Source organism: Megalobrama amblycephala, linkage group LG5 (genome assembly GCF_018812025.1).
Source record: "Megalobrama amblycephala isolate DHTTF-2021 linkage group LG5, ASM1881202v1, whole genome shotgun sequence".
NCBI classification, from domain to species: Eukaryota; Metazoa; Chordata; class Actinopteri; order Cypriniformes; family Xenocyprididae; genus Megalobrama; species Megalobrama amblycephala.
In genome coordinates this window covers 33,576,072-33,596,033 of record NC_063048.1, presented here as the reverse complement: position 1 = coordinate 33,596,033, position 19,962 = coordinate 33,576,072, and the positions used below count along the sequence as shown (strand labels likewise).

At 36.8% G+C, this 19,962-nt stretch overlaps 1 protein-coding gene across 3 annotated transcripts in view; it reads right to left on the bottom strand.

Annotated features, from left to right (window-relative positions):
* Window positions 1-218: 218 nt before the first annotated feature.
* Window positions 219-19,962, bottom strand: part of si:ch1073-358c10.1 (mitochondrial peptide methionine sulfoxide reductase) — a 59,980-nt gene continuing 40,236 nt past the window's right edge. Inside the window, exons 7-10 of one of the 3 annotated variants that reach the window (XR_007185038.1) lie at window positions 17,168-17,307; window positions 16,880-16,936; window positions 14,344-14,569; window positions 219-627 (exon numbers count right to left, since the gene is read on the bottom strand). The gene's annotated coding sequence lies outside the window, so the exon portion shown is untranslated. Of the gene's footprint in view, window positions 628-13,288; window positions 13,331-14,343; window positions 14,570-16,879; window positions 16,937-17,167; window positions 17,308-19,962 lie in introns of those variants that run through there. The other 2 variants (XR_007185039.1, XR_007185040.1) reach the window with 2 other exon arrangements.

Below are 19,962 nucleotides of genomic sequence, written 5' to 3'. Positions count from 1 at the left end.
CCTTTGGCTTGCTTAGTTGGGGACACTTGACATTTGACTTGACATTTGATATTCAACAGTATTCTTGACATTTTTTCAACAGTGCTTTGAACTGCCTGCATTGACACTATTCTTTAAGAGCTGCTGTGCAGCAAAATTTATGTACCAGTTATCAATGTAAAGCTGCTTTGACACAATCTGCATTGTAAAAAACGCTATATAAATAAAGGTGACTTGACTTGACTTGACATTTAATTTTAATTTTTGGCAGATTCACATTCGTCTGTTTTGGACAAAACTGAACCTACTTTCAGTGCCACCCACAGGACATTTCACTGTCGCAAAACATTCAAGAAGCAACGTAATATCACTTTGCAGAAATGTCATCACATTCACATTTTTTCCAAGAAAAAATGGTGGATGCTGTAGAGACATGATTAAACAGTTGAATACAGCTACATTTTCAAACTACAACATATGAGAACAGTCATTTATTTCAGACATTTATGGAGTTTTGCACCTGCATATGAAGCAATAAGTGTGTGAGAATAGCCGTGACTGCATGCTCCATACTCCAGCAGCACCTGCCCAGCCCTCAGGAGTTGCTGGTTATAGATGTGAGGGTTGCCGTAATCTCAGCTGTGGTCTCTGGGAAGGTGGGTGGTAGAGGAAAGATTGTTTAAGGTTAAAGACAGTGAATAAGACACCCACTTTCACCCCATAAAACACCACCATATGATTTGTGATTCTTATGCCTCGCTGCAGCTTCTGTATTACCGTAACCTTTAAATGACATCTAACTAACATCTGGAAGAGGTTATCCATCACCTGGCCCAGGCTTTGTGCCGTAATTTGAGCTGAAGTCATGCTGTCTCAGAGTCGGGTGCGCTGCTCTCGACGGAACCATAAGAGCAGCGCTCTCGCGCAGCAGGGACCTTAATGCGGCATGTACACACAATGGCCCAGATATGGTATTTTGTATGTTGTGGTGTTATTGTGTCTCTGTCTCTCATAATGGCCCATAATAAGCACAGAAGCACAGCTGGCGTGTTTTGGAGATGGCACTTCCTGAGGGAGTGTTCCGCCGAGAAATAATGACGGCTTTGATTGGACGGTGGGGAGAGAGTGGCAGTTCCTGCTCTTTTGTTCCATTGTACAGGAGATGGAATGGGAAGAGTGTGAGCGAGTGTGTTGGGAGATTATACACAGCTGTTGGAGATGTCATATTAAAGACACACTTCACACACACATGCATATCTTTCTGCCCTTCCTCGGCAAGACAAAACCCAAAAAATGCCATTATCACTTAAATCAGACAAAAATAAGTACAAAAAACAAACACACAGGACAGGTGTGCGCGTATAATTTTGCGTAATTCCAAGTAAATGCATTATCATTAATATATCATCTCTATCAGCCTGTTAATTGCTGTGATTACGAAATGCATAAATTTATGAACCGCAAAAGCAGATATAAACATCACAAGACACCAGAAAAAAGCAAAACTGCAAGAAGCGTTAATGAATGGCTTTTAAATGGAACGCTAGCATCTTCTACAATCAAACAAATAAATAACACCTTTATTTTTAGGTGACAGCAGCATATGTTCTCACTCTTCGTCACACACAGACAAACGTACACACTTTTTTTTCTGTTTGAGTGAATTTTCCATTAGAGTCTGCAAAGATCACAGGTTGGGTTGTTTCCTGCCACTGCAAGAGCGCAACCACAGCAGCTAACCAGTATCTGCTCTCACTGCAGCACCCAGGGCATTAATAACACACTCATCCGCACACACACACACTTCTTTTAACCTCAGCTGCAAGTTCTGTCTCTCTAAGATTTTCCATCTTTGCTTTACAGGCAACTGCATTACCCAAAAGTCACACCACACACGCACATTTGCAGGCATATATGTTCCTATACAGGCTTAGCATAAAGCTCTTTGAATTTTTCCTGCCATTTTTTTTGTCAGGTTTTGAGTGCTACAAGCTGAACAAAATGAACATAAAATGTAACTAATGAACATAAATGTAAAAAAACATGATGCCCATAGATAAAGTCAAATATATAGGCCTAATATAGGTAAAAAACAAACAAACATTTTCTTTTCAAATAATTTCTTTTGTATTGTGACATACATTTGAGTAAGAGATTACCATAAAAAAAAATAAAAAAAAAGAAAGAAAGAAAAAATGTAGGGTGGGGACTTGTTGCATTAGTTGTTGATTACATTTTGAGATTTGGGTGTTGTACTCAAAAATGGAGGCATTTTTTTTTTTTTAACAGAAGATCCAGTTTTGACATTTTGTTTAAACATTATGAGCTCAAAACATTTTTAAGAATTGTTCAGAATAAGATATACACTTCCTGGCCAAAAAAAAGGGTCACTGTTTGTATTTAAATAGGCATTGTCAATACAAGTTCTTGACCAAAAATTGATTCACCTCTTGATGGAAATAAATGTTGTGATGTTATTTCCATCCATCAAGAGGTGCATAAGTTTTTGGTCAAGATCTTGTATTGACAATGCAAGAGGTGAGCAATCTGCAAAATCTAATCCAGCACATCCCAAAGACTTTCAATGAATTTAAGGAGTCAGAGGTACCAATTCATGTGTGAAAATTATTCTTCATGCTCCCTCCCAATAATTCTTTCACAATTTGAGCCTGATGAATCTTGACATTGTCATCTTGGAATATGGTCATGATGCGTCTTCCTACATGGTTGTTTAAGAAATGAAAATCTACACACTCCACCAATTAGGGTTAGAAGAACGGTTGCAAACATACAACATGCTAGAAACATAATAATAATAACACTTTACAATAAGGCTCATTTGTTAACATTAGTTAATCTACTAACTAACATGAACTAACCATGAGCAATACATTTGTTACTATATTTGTTAATCTTTGTTAATGTTAGTTAGTAAAAATCCAGCTGCTCATTGTTTGTTCATGTTAGTTCACAGTGTATTAACTGTTAACAAATACAACTCTTGATTTTAATAATGTATTAGTAAATGTTGAAATTAACATGAACAAAGATTAATAAATGCTGAAGAACTGCAGGTCATTATTAGATCATGTTAACTAATGTAGTTAACTAATGTTAACTTAACAAAACTTAGTGTAAAGTATTACTGATCCAATCATAGACTCTTGGGCATTTGCCAAACAGTGACTTTTTGGTGGGATGGGCAGTGTATAATGTACTTATAAAAAAAAAAAAATAGTGGAAAACACAAAAATTAGTCAAGCATGCCCTTTTCATACAACCAGACTAAACCTGCTCAAGAACTACTTAAGTGACTTCTTTCACATTTCTCATGCACCAAGTGAGGCCCAAAACTACCACCCAATGTACTTGTTCATGTTAATGTGAATGAACAGAATTAGTTGTAGAACTTCACAAGATGAGAACATAGTGTTTGTTTGACTCAATGCCTCTCTCTGATCCTGACGGGACATCCAGATGTAAGAGTAGACAGACTGTAGCTGTAATGGTGCTTTATGCCCCCAGTTTACTATCATAGTTTCCTTTTCCCCTGTTATCTGTCTTTTTCTCAAAACATGTGCAGGCACATGTGTGTGCTTTTTATATAAGACAATGTTTAGACTTGAGGTCTACACTAGAAACTAGAAGTGAGAAATGAGGTCAAAATGAGATGCTGAGATACAGACATGTATAGTTTGTTCCTTTGGCATCGACTCAACAAAAGGTCAAAATTTGTTGTGTCAGGCATACACTAACATCTAAATACCACAACCATCATCGTAATCCCACAGTCCTTCCTTCCTCCATGTCTCACTTCATCTGCTCCCACTGAAGAGATCAGATGATGACTGGAGACATTCGGTCGTTGTGATCGCCCGCCGTGAAATTGGCCCTTGGGCATGGATGATCGGACACAAGTCACAAACGGCAGTTGGTGAGCTGAGGTGTTGGATTTCTGCGTTTCTTACTGATAAGGAAGGAGTGGGAGGGGAAACCGGACCCAGCCATGAAATCTCAGACTTGTGTCTGTTAGAAATCACAGGATGGAATTCAGTCCATTTTAGTTTTTCCCTCTCACTGAAGGAACTATTTTTAACGTGTAACTAGTAAAAGGGAGTTTGTCAAGACAAATTCTGAATGTTGGCTTGAATTCTTGAAAGTCTTTGAGGATGTTGCAGCAGAAACAAGCAGAAAGCTTTTAAGTTTAAAAGTTCAGCCAGCCAGACAGACAGACAGATAGACAGATAGACATAGAGATAGTCTGGTTGATATAGCTTTTGAAAAAAACAACAACAAGCAAAAAACTCTAACCTGAGTTAAAGTTGTCCTGCACTGAACTAAGCTCGAATTTGAACTGATGTTCTCCTGAAATGTCAGTTTATCTTGTGTTCGAGAACTATCCCTCCCTCTCTCCTCCCGTCAGGTCATTCATTAGGTAGAGATGAGACCTTATCTTGTTTGTTTGACACGCTACACTACTTTTTTTTTAGACAAATTAATCGCCGTTTCTGTTCAAAATTGGTAAATCTACCGAAAGAGCAAGCAGCAGGTAAAGCTTGCAAATCTGGTTTTCATGAAAGTCACTACCTAGCAATTAAAACACTTGACTGTCTTACACATAAACCCACAGTTCTCCCTCCACTGACAGGATATTGTAGACAACATAAATGGAAGATTATTTTACACATAAGGCAGTCCCGGTGCTAATAACTGTGAGGATTATATTATATATAGTCCAAAGTCCAGTTACACAAATGCTTGTTTTCTCTATGAGTTCTGATTGTTGATTTCAAACAGTTCAAAAGCTTCCCAGCTGAAAGGGAACATTCTCAGAATGTTCTAGAAGTTATGAACAAACATTATTCCAGTAACGTTAATAGAACATTTGTTCAAAATTATCTGGTCTTTAAGAAAGTCTTTAAAGGTGCCGAAGAACATGTTTTTAAAAGATGTAATATAAGTCCCCTGAATGTGTCTGTGAAGTTTCAGCTCAAAATACCCCATAGATTTTTTTTAATTCATTTTTTTAACTGCCTATTTTGGGGCATCATTATAAATGCGCCGATTTAGGCTGCGCGGCCCCTTTAATTCTCATGCTCCTTGCCCCAAGAGCTCGCGCTTGCCTTAAACAACATAAAAAAAGTTCACACAGCTAATATAACCCTCAAAATGGATCTTTACAAAGTGTTTGTCATGCAACATGTCTAATCGCGTAAGTATAGTATTTATTTGGATGTTTACATTTGATTCTGAATGAGTTTGATTGTGCTCCATGGCTAAAGCTAACATTACACACTGTTGGAGAGATTTATAAAGAGTGAAGTTGTGTTTATGAATTATACAGACTGTTTTTAAAAAATGAAAATAACGACAGTTTTGTCTTCGTGAATACAGTAAGAAACAATGGTAACTTTAACCACATTTAACAGTACATTAGCAACATGCTAACGAAACATTTAGAAAGACAATTTACAAACACCACAAAAAATATCATGATATCATGGATCATGTCAGTTATTATTGCTCCATCTGCCATTTTTCGCTGTTGTTCTTGCTTGCTTACCTAGTCTGTTGATTCAGCTGTGCACAGATCCAGACGTCCTGCCCTTGTCTAATGCTTTGAACATGGGCTGGCATATGCAAATATTGGGGGCGTACATATTAATGATCCCTACTGTTACGTAACAGTCTGTGTTATGTTGAGATTCGCCTGTTCTTCTGAGGTCTTTTAAACAAATGAGATTTATATAAGAAGGAGGAAACAATGGAGTTTGAGACTCACTGTATGTCATTTCCATGTTCTGAACTCTTGTTATTCAACTATGCCGAGGTAAATTCAATTTTTGAATCTAGGGCACCTTTAAAACGTTAGCACAAAAATGTTATTTATACATCATTCATGGAATGTTTTTTCAATAAAATTTTAGTTGGATGTTTATCCATTTGTTGTTTCAAAACGTTCAGAGAACATTTAAAAGTAACATTCCCTTAATATTTTGCAATGCTTTAAAGGGTTAGTTCACCCAAAAAATGAAATTTCTGTCATTAAGTACTCACTCTCATGTCGTCCTAAACCCTAAGACCTTTGTTCATTTTCGGAACACAAATTAAGATATTTTGATGAAATCCGAGAGGTTTCTGAACCACACATAGGCAGCAATGTCACTGCACCTTTTGAGCTCCAGAAAGGTTCTGAAGACATCGTTAAAGTAGTCCATGTGACTACAGTCGTTCAACCTTAATGTTATGAAGCGACGAGAATATTTTTGTGCGCCAAAAAAACAAAACAAAAATAACGACTTTATTCAACAATCTCTTCACTTCTACGCTGTTCACGTGAGCAGCATGACGCACGCGTGTGATGTTGACTCAGAAACTCTTGGATTTCATCAAAAATAAGTTAATTTGTGTTCTGAAGATGAATAAAGGTCTTATAGGTTTGGGATGACATGAGGGTGAGTAATTATTAATGACAGAATTTTCATTTTTGGGTGAACTAACCCTTTAAATATTTGCATATAAGAAAAAAACATTTAACATTCAGAAAACACTAAGAAACAACATTTTCATATCATTATAGCAACACATATAGAACATATTTTTGTTAGCTGTGTGGTAGTTGATCAACTGAACGTAATAAACCTGTTTAACGAACTGAATCTTTTTCCTGGGTAACTTTTTTTGTAGCAAAGACTGTTTAAATTATTTCTGCATTTACAAAATTCTAAAATGCATTCAGAAAATATATTCCAATTAATATTTGATGAATACAATTGCAGAGAGTGATAAAATGGTAAAAAAGCTGATTAGCTAAATCACTGTTTACCACTCAAGACACATTGTGAGGTAATGCAAATACGCCTTGACTGGAAACATAGCTGTTTCCCCATAGTTTACACAATGGTCTTAATCTTTAACTGCTGGTTCTGTTTTTGTGTAATCTCATTTTACATGCTAGGTCCGTCACAGGTTCCAGAATATCCTGAGGCCACAGTCGTGATGTATGTGTGACCTCTTTACTCTACTGGTAAAACCCAACCTCTCACCTTTAACCTGCCATGTGACCTGCTCCTGATGGATTTTTGTAGCTGCTCCTCTGAGCTGTGAAATATAAACTAAACAGAAGAGAGGTGACAGGACAACACCATTCTGACACCGCACTCTGTAAATGCTATTTGATATGCTATAACTCTAAAAGTCACTTCCACTTGGAAACACTCCTTGAGATTGGTGTGTTTGCAAATGATTGATGACAAATGATTCATCACTTCGGTTTTCATATTTAATTGATTGATCCATTTGCAAGATATATTAGTAAAATGGGGTTCCACTTTCTACAAACCATTTAAATAAACTCAGCCTTTGGTTATTGAAGCAACCAACCAACAAATCCCTCAGAATATTTTAACACTGATTGGTTTGCACGTACCACAAGAGAGATCATGATCTCTGCTCTCCGCAGCATTCCAAAGAACATTTCCAAGATCCAAAGTGCCCCCTACAGGATACTAGTGGATTTCATTTGCAGTCCCACACTGATGTCAAGCTGAAACAAATATGTGTCATACAAATTACATTTGAAGACATATGATTAAAGGCGGTTCATAAATAATAATTATGTACAAAAAAAAAAAGAAACTGCGAAAGAGAATCAGACTATTTTTAAAAGCTCAAGGCACTTGTTGGGAGATGTTCTGAGTCAAGGACACTGAACAGATGCTCACTGTCTCAGTCAAGGTTGTTGCACTCCTACAGACTCATCCAGAGAGGGAACAAATACAGCTTCTCTTGTGACTTCATGCCAACATTGAGCTCAAAACAGTCAATGACAAATCACTTTCCCTGTCTGTGCTGCCCATAGCTTCTAACATGGATCTGTGAACGAGAAACCGTTTAAATCCCCACCTAGCACACTTGGGAAATGCCTGCAGAGATGTGCACAGCTCAACAAATTCTCTGGTGATGAAATAACGTCTTTTCTTTCCTAAAGAGGAACCAAAGGGGGATGTAGCCTACACTGAGGGAACACAAAATATATAATCTCATTTTGTCTGTCTTTAAAACCAAGCATCTCTATAACACCTGGAGAAAGCTATCAGTTAGCATTCCCATTCATCTAAATATAGATGCACAGCCTTCACTACCAACTAGTTGTGAGACAAACAGGGAAAAACATGAGACCATTTAATGATTTTAAGAGACCTCCAAAAACTAATTATAGGAAATATGAAATACTTACATATATATTGGTCAAAATGCCAGTATTTGAATGGCGGTCAATGGAGAAAGATGCTTTTTGCTTGCAGATTGTGTAATTACTGCATCTACCAGCAGGGGCAAACTGGATCACACTAACCAGTTAAACTTTGACCCCTTGGAAGAAACAACTAACTAAATAACAAGTTTGCTGTTTTATTGTGTTGACCAAGGTCAAAAGCGACAAAGCAAAAACATTTTTTGATGTTCAAGATGTCGAAATAGATTCTTCAGGTTTATTTTACGATTAACTCAGCCCTTGGCAACTGATATAGAATTGAGCAGATGCACATATGAAACACACAAACAGTTTTTGACAGTGCAGGACCTCATTCCCCTCCTCCTGCTCCCCCCTAGTAGGAGACCCACAGCTGCGCAAGCCAGGTGCTATCTACTCTAACACACTCACACACACACTCACACACTTCCACCCGCCAACGAACCCAGCAGGAAATGCCTAATACCAGTTTTAGAATGATGCCACTATGCCAGCAGGAGAGGGTGCTGCACTTACTCGCGTTCCCTTGTGGGCACCAGCGTCTGGAGGCCTTCAGCAGAAAGTCTGATATGAATATCTTGAACACATGGGTATTGATGAAATTTCGACTTGGGGGTTAAGATGTAATAAAATATTCAAAAGTGGGGATGAAGATTGAAGATCTGACACTGAAAAACCAATATTGATCAACCACTGATCGTCTATGTTGGTTGTGGCACGTCCTGATATTGCTGAGTTAGATGCGTTCCTGAGTCAACATATTTTGTTGATCCTGGAACAACATTCCAGTCTGAAAATTTAGGCCCAATCCCAATTCTACCCCTTACCCCTTCCCCTTTGTTTCGCGCGTTCACATGAAGGGGTAGGGGTGTCCCAATTCTCATTTGGTTGGAGGGGAAGGGGTAGGGGGAAGGGCCAGGTAGCCCTTCAAACGAAGATTTTTCGGGACCACACTTCAGACGAAGGGGTGTGATAAATTTCCAACATGGCCGACCGAGCGAGCAGAGAGACCCATAAATGTAAGTATTTTTTTACGGTAAACAGTATTTTAGTAATAAATAATCACTTGTTTTATGTTGCCTTTAATCTTGTGTTCATGTATACGGTTATGTTCTCCGAAAAATTTGTTAAAATCGCTATGAAAAAAGTTCGCTAATGTTTTTTACTTTATGATAGTTCCACAACATATTTTTTTATATTTTATTGAAACCCGCGTTGATTTGACAACATAAATTCAAATCCGGTGGCAGCTAACTTGTCTTTTTGCTGCATGCCTGATTAATGTATTGTTTTGTTGTGGTTATGTCCATAAATACGTGTACGTTACATGATATAAAGCTATCGATGGCATCTTAGAAGTGTGCGATAAACGTCGGCGCATCTATGACGTAGGAGCTAGCGACGACTTATGATGACGTGTAACGGTCTAGTAGTGGTGTCCCATTTCTTAGGGGAATATTTTCACTCTGTTTCAAGGGGCAAGGGGAAGGGGTAGGCGTAGGGGTAAGGGGAAGGGGTATAAAATAGAATTGGGATTGGGCCTTAGTCTTAACCCTATTCCTACCCCTAAACCTAACCCTACCCATAGGTTATCCCAAAAATCAGAGGGAAATGATAGATGAATAGCACTGATGTAGAAGCACCAATTCCTGATTTTTAGCCTAAACTTGACATAATCTGTAAACTTGTCCCTCAAATCCAATTGGTTGATTTGAATATTGTTCCAGGATCAACAAAAATGTTGACCCAGGAATATGTTAAACTCAACAAAATCAGGTTATGCGTTGGTTGTGACCCTAATGTTAATTTCTCTTGGGTGTTAAATCTCATACTATTCTGGCAGACCAGTTGGATTAGATCAGTGAGCTCATCTTTTACCTGACAGACTATAGACATGTATGATGATGTTCAAATTTACAATATTTACATTGTTAGAGAGGATATTAAATGAATAAATGAGTTCTTAGCAGTCTAACTGGGGAACTTTCCCATGTGCGTTGCCCTTTGTCACTTGTAAATGCCAGATTTTAACGTATAAACTACACATTTAAACAAATAAATGTCAAATTTTTCACTTTACCCACAGATATCCCATTTGGTTACATGTCAAGGTCTATATCTTTTAGTGTTGTGCTAAAAAAAGGCATGTTAGTATCTAGCTTTATTTGGCAACTTTCTCCATAATAGGACTAATTTCTTTAACTAAACTCTAAATATGATGGGGTTATTTTTTTATGATAAAGTACTGTATAACAATGTTATTTTAATATAAATAAAAGATTAGTTCACTTTAAAATGAAAATTAGCCCAAGCTTTACTCATCCTCAAGCTATCCAAGGTGTATATGACTTTCTTCTTTCTGATGAACACAATCAGAGAATCCAAGCTTTATAATGGCAGTGAATGGGACCAACGAGTATGAGCTGAAGAAAGTGCATCCATCTAAAACAAAACGTATTCAACACGGCTCCGGAGAGTTAATAAAGGCCTTCTGAAGTGAAGCAATGCATTTGTGTAAAAAAAATAATCCACCAGACCGCCTTCCATATTCAACTTATGAAGAAAGTGTAACACTTCTTGCAGTTCAAAATGCTTATGCTAAGTCATATACAAAAAAAGTTGTATATGGAAGGCGGTCTGGCGGAAGCTAGATATTTTACTTTATAACTTGTTAAATATGGATATTTTTCTTACACAAACGCATCGCTTCGCTTCAGAAGGCCTTTAGTAACCCCCCAGAGTACGTTTATGATGGATGGAAGCACTTTCTTGAGCTTCAAACTCCATTATAAAGCTTGTATGCATCAGGATATTTATTAATATAACTCCGATTGTGTTCATCAGAAAGTCATATACACCTAGGATGGCTTGAGGGTGAGTAAATCTTGGGCTAATTTTCATTTTAAAGTGAACTAATACTTTAATATAATTAATCCAGTTTTCATTTTATTTTTTAGTTGAAGTTTTTGTCATTTTGCGTTTTTGTCATTTTTATTAGTTTTATATAGTTTTATTAATTTTTTATTTTATTTTTAGTGTGTAAAGTTAAACAAAATGAAAATGAGAAATTTTGCCTTGGGAACTAGCTAAAATAAAATACGTTTAAAAAAAAAAAAAAAAAAATTAAAACATTTTATTTCAAGTAATAAAACTGTTTTTTATGGTTTTAGCTAACTATAACAACCCTTATATGAAGGTACTTGGTAAGTGTCACCCTCCATCATCTTTTAAAGCCCCTCTGCCTCCTGTTCTCTCTCCCACAGGTGAGACCCAGGCCAGAGTACACCAAAAAAGTACATCAGCTATTTCTGTCTGTGGCTTACCACACTATTGACGCTGTACCGCTCATACATACTCAGTCATCACGTAGGAGTTAAGCAGACATAAGCATGTACAAACACACACCAGCACATACCGTACACAAGCACATACGCATATAGGAAGGGTTCGATGTTCGAAACTGAACTGCAAGCAAAAAACTTTGCTGATGTCTGCTGGTATCATATCTCCTCAAGACTTTTCAAGCAAAGGTTACAGGTGTTCAGAAAATCAACTCATAGTCAATCGGACGCGATGGATCACGTGGTCGGAAGAGTCGTTGTCCAGGAAATGATGCTTCGTCGGAATGGAAACTTTAGTGCGGCCCACCACAACAGAGACACCCTGTGAGTGTGTGTGTAAACAGCATGATGCCTTCTCAAAACCTCACATTGAGTGCGGTCACACACTCACCTCTAAGTTTTCCATCCACAAGATGTCAGACCAGTATTTTGTCACCGGATGTTTTTCAAGGTCAGGGGTAAAAAAAATAGATTCTCAGCCTCTGATCTGTCTGTCTTTCCATCTCGCTGTGCACCTGCAGACCTGGGGAGCCAGTCCAGGAGAATCGTGTGGCCTACTGGTATACTGCTATTTGTGGTTTTAATGTTGCTTTTTCGATGTTAGTCAACTTCAGGGTTTGATTATACAAATGAATGTATTAAGAGGCTTCATTCATAATTATCTGGTCTCGTGATGTCGTTTCTACTTTTAAAGAATTGTTTATAAATCACATTTACAATGTATGAGATAATGCTTAAAGGTGAACTCAAAATCAGAGTTTTATGACTGCTATGTCGACCGGTGCGCTTTTGAAGTACCATACGCATACTACTCTTACTGTTTCTGCCACATCTTTATACGTATATAGTGACACCCAGTGGTATGGATGTATATGTAATTCCTTCAACAGTGCCATTGCCATATGCTATGATTCATTTATCGGTTGAGCAGAAGTGTACATGCAGTAACAAGCAAGTTAACAAGAATAAACTAGAAGTCATTGGTCATGTGATCTCAACATTGTGGCCTACATGAGATGACAAGATCAATGTAAAATAAAACAGCTTTTAAACTACACTCTAAAAAACGCTGGGTTGAAAATGGAAAAAACCCAGCAACTGGGTTGTTTTAACCCAGCTGTTGGGTTAAATTTTTGCCCAACATGCTGGGAAGTTTTATTTAACCCAACAATTGTTTAAGTGTTAGGTAACACTTTAGTATAGGGAACACATATAAACTATTAACTACGACTTTTCCCTCAATAAACTCCTAATTTACTGCTTATTAATAGTTAGTAAGGTAGTTGATAAGTTTAGGTATTGGGTAGGATTAAGAATGTAGAGTAAGGTCATGCAGAATAAGGCATTAATATGTGCTTAATAAGTACTAATAAATAGCCAATATTCTAGTAATATGCATGCTAATAAGCAACTAGTTAAAAGACCCTAAAATAAAGTGTTACCAAAAATTACTATATGGCTGGCTTAAAATTAACTCAAAATAGGTTGGAAATTAATAATCAGACACATAATTATAGAGGCAACCAATAATAATAAAAAGGTTAACATTTATTAATAAGCAATTTAATAAATGTTTATTGTTTAATTATTATTCATTTATTAAACATATTAATAAATGTTAATTTACAACATATTTTGGGTTCATTTTAAAGGGTTGAAAATTCTGTCATTAATTACTCACCCTCATGTCGACCTTCGTTCATCTTTGGAACACAAATTAAGATATTTTTGATAAAATCCGATGGCTCAGTGAGGCCTGCATTGCCAGCAAGATAATTAACAGTTTCAATGCCCAGAAAGCTGCTAAAGACATATTTAAAACAGTTCATGTGACTACAGTGGTTCAACCTTGATGTTATGAAGCGACGAGAATACTTTTTGTGCGCCAAAAAAAACAAAATAACGACTTTATTCAACAATATCTAGTGATGGTTAATTTCAAAACACTGCTTCATGAAGCTTCGAAGCTTTACGAATCTTTTGTTTCGAATCAGTGGTTCAGAGCGCCTATCAAACTGCCAAAGTCACGCCCCCCAGTGGTGAACCATTGAAATTTCAAAACCCTTATGATGCAAAGAAGCCTCATTTACTGAAATCACGTGACTTTGGCAGTTTTATACACACTCCGAATCACTGATTTGTCCATTTTCAACCGAACTTGGGTTGTTTTTAACCCAACATTTTTTAGAGTGTACTAAATGTCTTAATCTCATGTAAATGTACATTATGTACCACATATTTTTAAAAGAAATTTCGGTCCCACTTTATATTAAGTGGCCTTAACTACTATGTACTTACATTTAAATTAATAATTTGATACAATGCACTTCTTGTGTACATACATGTTTTTACATTGTACTTATATTTTAAAAACACCTGCATGTAATTTCATCTGTAATTAATTTCTGTAATTACCAGCAAAGCTTTCCCTAACCTTACCCGTATCCACCTCAATAGCAGCAAAAGTGTTTTGCAATTTAATATGAAGCCAATAAGTACATTGTACATATTTTTTGACATAAGTACATAGTAGTTAAGGCCACCTAATATAAAGTGGGACTGAAATTTCTTAATAATATTAATATTCTTTGTAAAATTTTAATAAGGAAATAATTACTGAGTGCACCTTTAAATTTCTATAATACTGTAAGAAAATTGTTCTGATGGCATGAACACTTTTTTTTAATATTTGTTTTTTTTAGTGAAATGGGCTTTAAGGGACAACATTTTAGACTTTTTTAAAGTCTAAATTTTAAAATGTAGACTTACTCTCTGTTGAACACAGACATGCACTCCTGCAGGAAGAGTGGGTGTCTGGGAGCAGCTGCATGGGAGAGATGTCGAATGTGGTTTCCTCCCAATGAACCTATCCTCCTTGTGTCTTATCAGTCAAAAAGAGAGGCGATCATTCTGTAAAAGTAACCATGTTGGTAACATTCATCAGTGAGATCTCTGCCTAAAAAATAAACACAGCTGAGCTTCCACAGGTGAGCTCCTAGAAAGAAAGAGGGAGAGAAAGACAGACAGTAAGACAAAGAAAGAAAAGATTTTAGGAGAATAATTATTTATCATACCCCCGGTTTCACATACAAGGCTTAAGCTAGTCCTAGACTAAAATGCATGTTTGAACTGTTGTAACTGAAAGTAACTTGTACTGACATATCTTAAAATAGGTCAGTGCCATTGTTTTGTCTCAAGATGCACACCAGTGTATGTTTATTAAAGTTACTTAAATATCCTAATTGAACTAAAGCCTAATCCTGGCTTAAGCTCAGCCCTGTCTGTGAAACCGGGCCATTATATATCACGTTATATGTTATATATGAGCAAAAACCACAAGAATCAGACAGACCATATAGCCAGCTTCAACTCCTCCTCCCTCCAAATGCTTAGTTGTGAACACTTAATATTCAGCAGTATTATTGTTTTTACTGCACTGACACTATTGAATGAGAGCCGGAAGATGATATCATCTGGACATTATTTTATGTAATATATAATTAGCATTACAATTTTCAGTTCTGAGATATTTATATCCTTCATTCAAACCCTAGATGACCCCTTTCATAAGAGAAGTTGCAACGGTTGTGTGGAAAAGGTCATGGCTGGGTTTTCCCTGCAAGCATCGGATGACACAATAAGAACGGTCCCTCACACATTTTCACATACTAGTCATTCACAAAGTTCAACACATCCACATCAATTGTTCGTTTATTACATATTTTGGCTAATTTGACGATGCTTTCAGACGTTTTAAGAGCGTAGTGCTGGTAGATATTTAACTTTTTTTTTTACTGTTAAATATGTTATAAATAAATAAATTCCTACACTGTAAAAATTATTTTCATAATTTGTTATGTTTTTTTTTCTTTTGTCAAATCAACTTAGATAATTAATGTGGTTCAGATAACATAATATTTTGAGTTTCTATATATTAAACCAGTCTTCATTGTATTAACTCAAATTTTTAATTTCAATGAACTCAAAAACCTGGTGACTTACTTTTTTAAGTTAAACCACTAATCATTTTTTAAGACTGTAGCAAATAATAGCAGAAAAACTCCACATATTCCATATTGGCTAGTTCATCAGTGACTAATCAAGTGTATTACAGTAGATGAAACTAGACCTGGATTCTTGTGATTCTTTCCCATGTGTAATTGCTTGTGTTTTTTATATTGAGTACACATACAAAATGAATGGGAGACACTTTACAATGAGCTTCTATAAGTTAATGTTTCTTTATACACTTTTTTAACATTTCAAGTTGTATAAATTAACATGTATTATTATTTTACATATTACATAAATTAACAATAAACAACAGTCTCTTTGTAAACTAACATTAGCCTAGAATAAGTACTGTAAAAAATCTATCCATTGTTAGTTTATGATACATAAAGGCATAATATAAACTGAACCTTATGGTAAAGCGTTATCAATGACGTTGTGTCAGAAATGAAATGGCTATTATTAGAAGTGTGTGTGGGAACTAGTGATCAAAATGTTACCTTACATGATTGTGTGTTTAATGAAATATAACTAAATCATTTGGCGACTGATTTTTGGAAAAACAGTTATTCAAAGATAAAGATTAGCATTTAGGGATGGGTTAATCTAAAGTAATTTTATGTAAAACAACAGAAGTCTGTACATGCTCATTAGCTATGTAAATGTGTACGTGTGTATGTGTGTGTGCATAAAGGCGGCAAGGTGCAGAGCAAAAGCAACTGGAAATGAGTCACTGTGGGGCAAAGTAAGATGCTGTTTTGGAGAAATACACTTTCTGCACCCGTCCTCAACCTGTCCTTCGCACAGAAACACACACTCACGCACACACACACACACACACACACACACCTATACATGTACACGTACAGATACAGATGCATTTGTCTGTCCCACGCAGTTAAAAGCTACAGTGAGGTTCGCCCACGCAGTATTGCATACTGCGCTCTGCGGCCTGCTGCAGTGAGTGTGTGTGCAGTGAAAGAGCCCTGTTTAACCGCAGTAAAAACAACATCTCTTCTTTGTACTGATATTAACTTCTTGATACCTTTTGCTGGGCTACAGCAGATCGCACAACAACAGGATGCCCAAGTTTGAGATCTGCTGAAAAACAATCTTCTTTTCAGCTCGAGCACAACACAAAACAACACCTACAGATCGTCACACACCTGAAGATTTGCAGTCTCATATAAGCCCCACCCACAGGAAAGACAAATCACAAATGAGGCCTATTTAATATCGCAAGCGTTTTTTCTAGTAACAATGAGATTAGGGAGAGCAAATAGAGATTACTTACATTTCTTGTTTTTTCTCCTGAGAAGAAGACATCAGTAATGTCACATTTGTGTCATTTCTGGAGATTTAGAAGAGATCAACAACTCAGAAACTCAAATCAGACTTGCCAATTTACTAAGATCAAAATAAGGTTAATAAAGATTTATTGAACAACAACTGTTTCTTTCAAGGTAGTGCTATTCAGAACAAGAACGCCTTTTATTTTAATGCAAGAAAGTGGAATTATAATGAATTGAACATCATATAACTGTAATTTGTAATTTTTCTAAGAAAATCTGACAAGACAAACCTTGAATACTGGCTTGCTTAAAAGTTTTTAATAAGTCTTGAAGTTTGATAAATCAACTTCCTCTTCCTGTCCATTTCAACTTCCTGTCAGGTGTGGCCAATTGAATTCAACTGGGGGTTATGCGCAACAATCTTAGTATTCTGAAAAAAAAAAAGAAAAAGAAAAAAAGTCACATTGCATCTGCATGGTTCAAGTCTTTTGTATGCGCTTTAAATATAGAGATGTTTTTCTCAAGATGCCTTCAAAGGAGCGAGCAAAAACGAGCATAACCAATGTCCATCGCATATGCAGATTGATATCTATTTTTTTTCTTCTTCTCACTAACATTTATATATTTCAATTGAATAAAACACCAACAATAAAAGGAACTAGCTAAATTAGTCAGTTCGTACCACTGTTAACACTTTCTATGACAAGCAGATGCAGTGAGAACTGTTTTCCTGTTTGTTCATGTGACATTCGGCTTATTCTCGGCCTATTTACACTCATGAATTGAAAGGGAGCCACTCATGAAAAAAATACAAGAACTTCTATTAAAGAGATATTTTCATTTTCATTTTAGAAGACACATCGAAGACAAAGTTCATACTCAAGTGAAACTGAATGACTGTTTTACCTTCTGATTGAACATCTTTCTCTGGAAAGATCTGACAGTTTGAACACGTAGGCTACATGAATCAGTCACCAGAACAGTGGAGGGGGTATATGGCAAAGGATATTACACTATCACTGAATAAACATGTTGAATTCATTTTTGTTTTCACTTTCGAGCAATAAAACTTTCAGTGGTTCTCAACCTTTTTGACTCCAAGGCCCCCCATTGTCCACAAAAATATTCAAAAGGCCCCAATACTTTTCCAGTGGTTCATGATTTTCTGGATAAGACTTAAAGGGTTAGTTCACCCAAAAATGAAAATTCTGTTATTAATCACCCTTCTGTTATAACTCACCCTCATGTTGTTCAACACAAATAAGGCCTTCATTCATCTTTAGAACATAAATTAAGATATTTTTGATAAAATCCGATGGCTCAGTGAGGCCTGCATTGCCAGCAAAACAATTAAAATGTTCAATGCACAGAAAGTGGTTCAACCTTAATGTTATGAAGTGATGAGAATAGTTTTTGTGCGCCAAAAACACTAAATAACGACTTTATTCCACAATATCTAGGGATGGGCGATTACAAAACACTGTTTCATGAAGCTTCACAAATCTTTTGTTCGAATCAGTGGTTCAGAGCACAGCCAAAGTCACGTGAACCATTAAAATTTCGAAACACTTATGATGTAACAAAGCCTCATTTACTGAAATCACATGACTTTGGCAGTTTGATACACGCTCCGAACCACTGATTTGAAACAAAAGGTTCGTAAAGCTTCTAAGTTTCATGAAGCGGTGTTTGCCCATCACTAGATATTGTTGAATATAGTCATTATTTTGTTTTTTTGCTGCACAAAAAGTATTCTCGTCGCTTCATAACTTTAAGGTTGAACCACTGTAGTCACATGAACTGTTTTAAATACATCTTTAATAGCTTTCTGGCCATTTGAAAGTGTAATTTAACTTGCTGGCAATGGAGGCCTCACTGAGTCATCGGATTTTATCAAAAATATCTTAATTTGTGTTCCGAATATGAACGAAGGTCTTACGGGTGTGGAACGACATGAGGGTGAGAAATAAATGACAGAATTTTCATTTTTGGGTGAACTAACCCTTTAAGGAACAATTCTTACTCACAATTTCTACATGATAAAATAATTTAGAACTCGCCATAACTAGAAAAATTTATATTATTCATAAAATTTATAACAATGCCTATGGAGTTTATTTATTTACATGACAAGATACATGATTTAGATTGTTATTAATTTTTTTAATAACAATTAATTGCTGAGGAGGTGAATTAAAAAGTAAATATCTTGATTTTTTCTTGAGGCCCTGTGGTTGAGAATCACTGGTCTAAGCAGTTAAATTTCTCTTCTGCATAGAGCATTATTGCAACTAAACAGATGAAGGCTCTCTAACTGAATACTCCGTTCCTTTCAGAAGTCAGGTGAAAAGTCCAGAACTGAGTTTTATCTGAGAACTGAAGAGTTTGCTGATGTCCTAATGAGATTAAGTGAACCAGAACACACTGATATCTATCACACTCACATTTCTTCTTCCTGTTTACTCATCAGTTGATGGGTGATAGCAGTGGACAGAGTGTTTGGTTGACCTAAATGAGCTACAAAAAGCTTTATACGTGCCTGTGGCCTCTCTCAAAATACTCAGGGGTCTGATGGGGATGTGAACTATAGACTCAAAGGTGCGTCTGTGCGTAAGCGAGCGAGCGTCTGTGCGTGAGGGTCAAAGTAGGCTATAATTGTGTGTTCGCAGCTGTATGTGAGTGTGTGAGAAACGGCCACAGCTGAGAAACCTCCTAATGGAGCAATCACGCCTGGTCGCGAGAGCGCGTATGTGTGTGTGTTGAGGGCACACTGCTGTCTCTGTGCTGCCCAGTAAGCTTCACTGTTCTCCGGGCAGCACATCTGCGGGATGTGGGCGGTGTGGAGCACCGGTGTCTCTCCCTCTCTCACATTCTCTCCGCCTTTATTTTTTTCTTCTGTTCTACACATCTCCCCTTATAGGGATTTCTGACCTCTGCCCCTGTAGTAACAGCACCACCCACCCTTCTCTATCTCTGTCTCTCTCTCACACACACACACACACACACACACACACACACACACACACACACACACACACACACACACACACACACACACACACACACTCTCTGGGGGTGGGAGGGG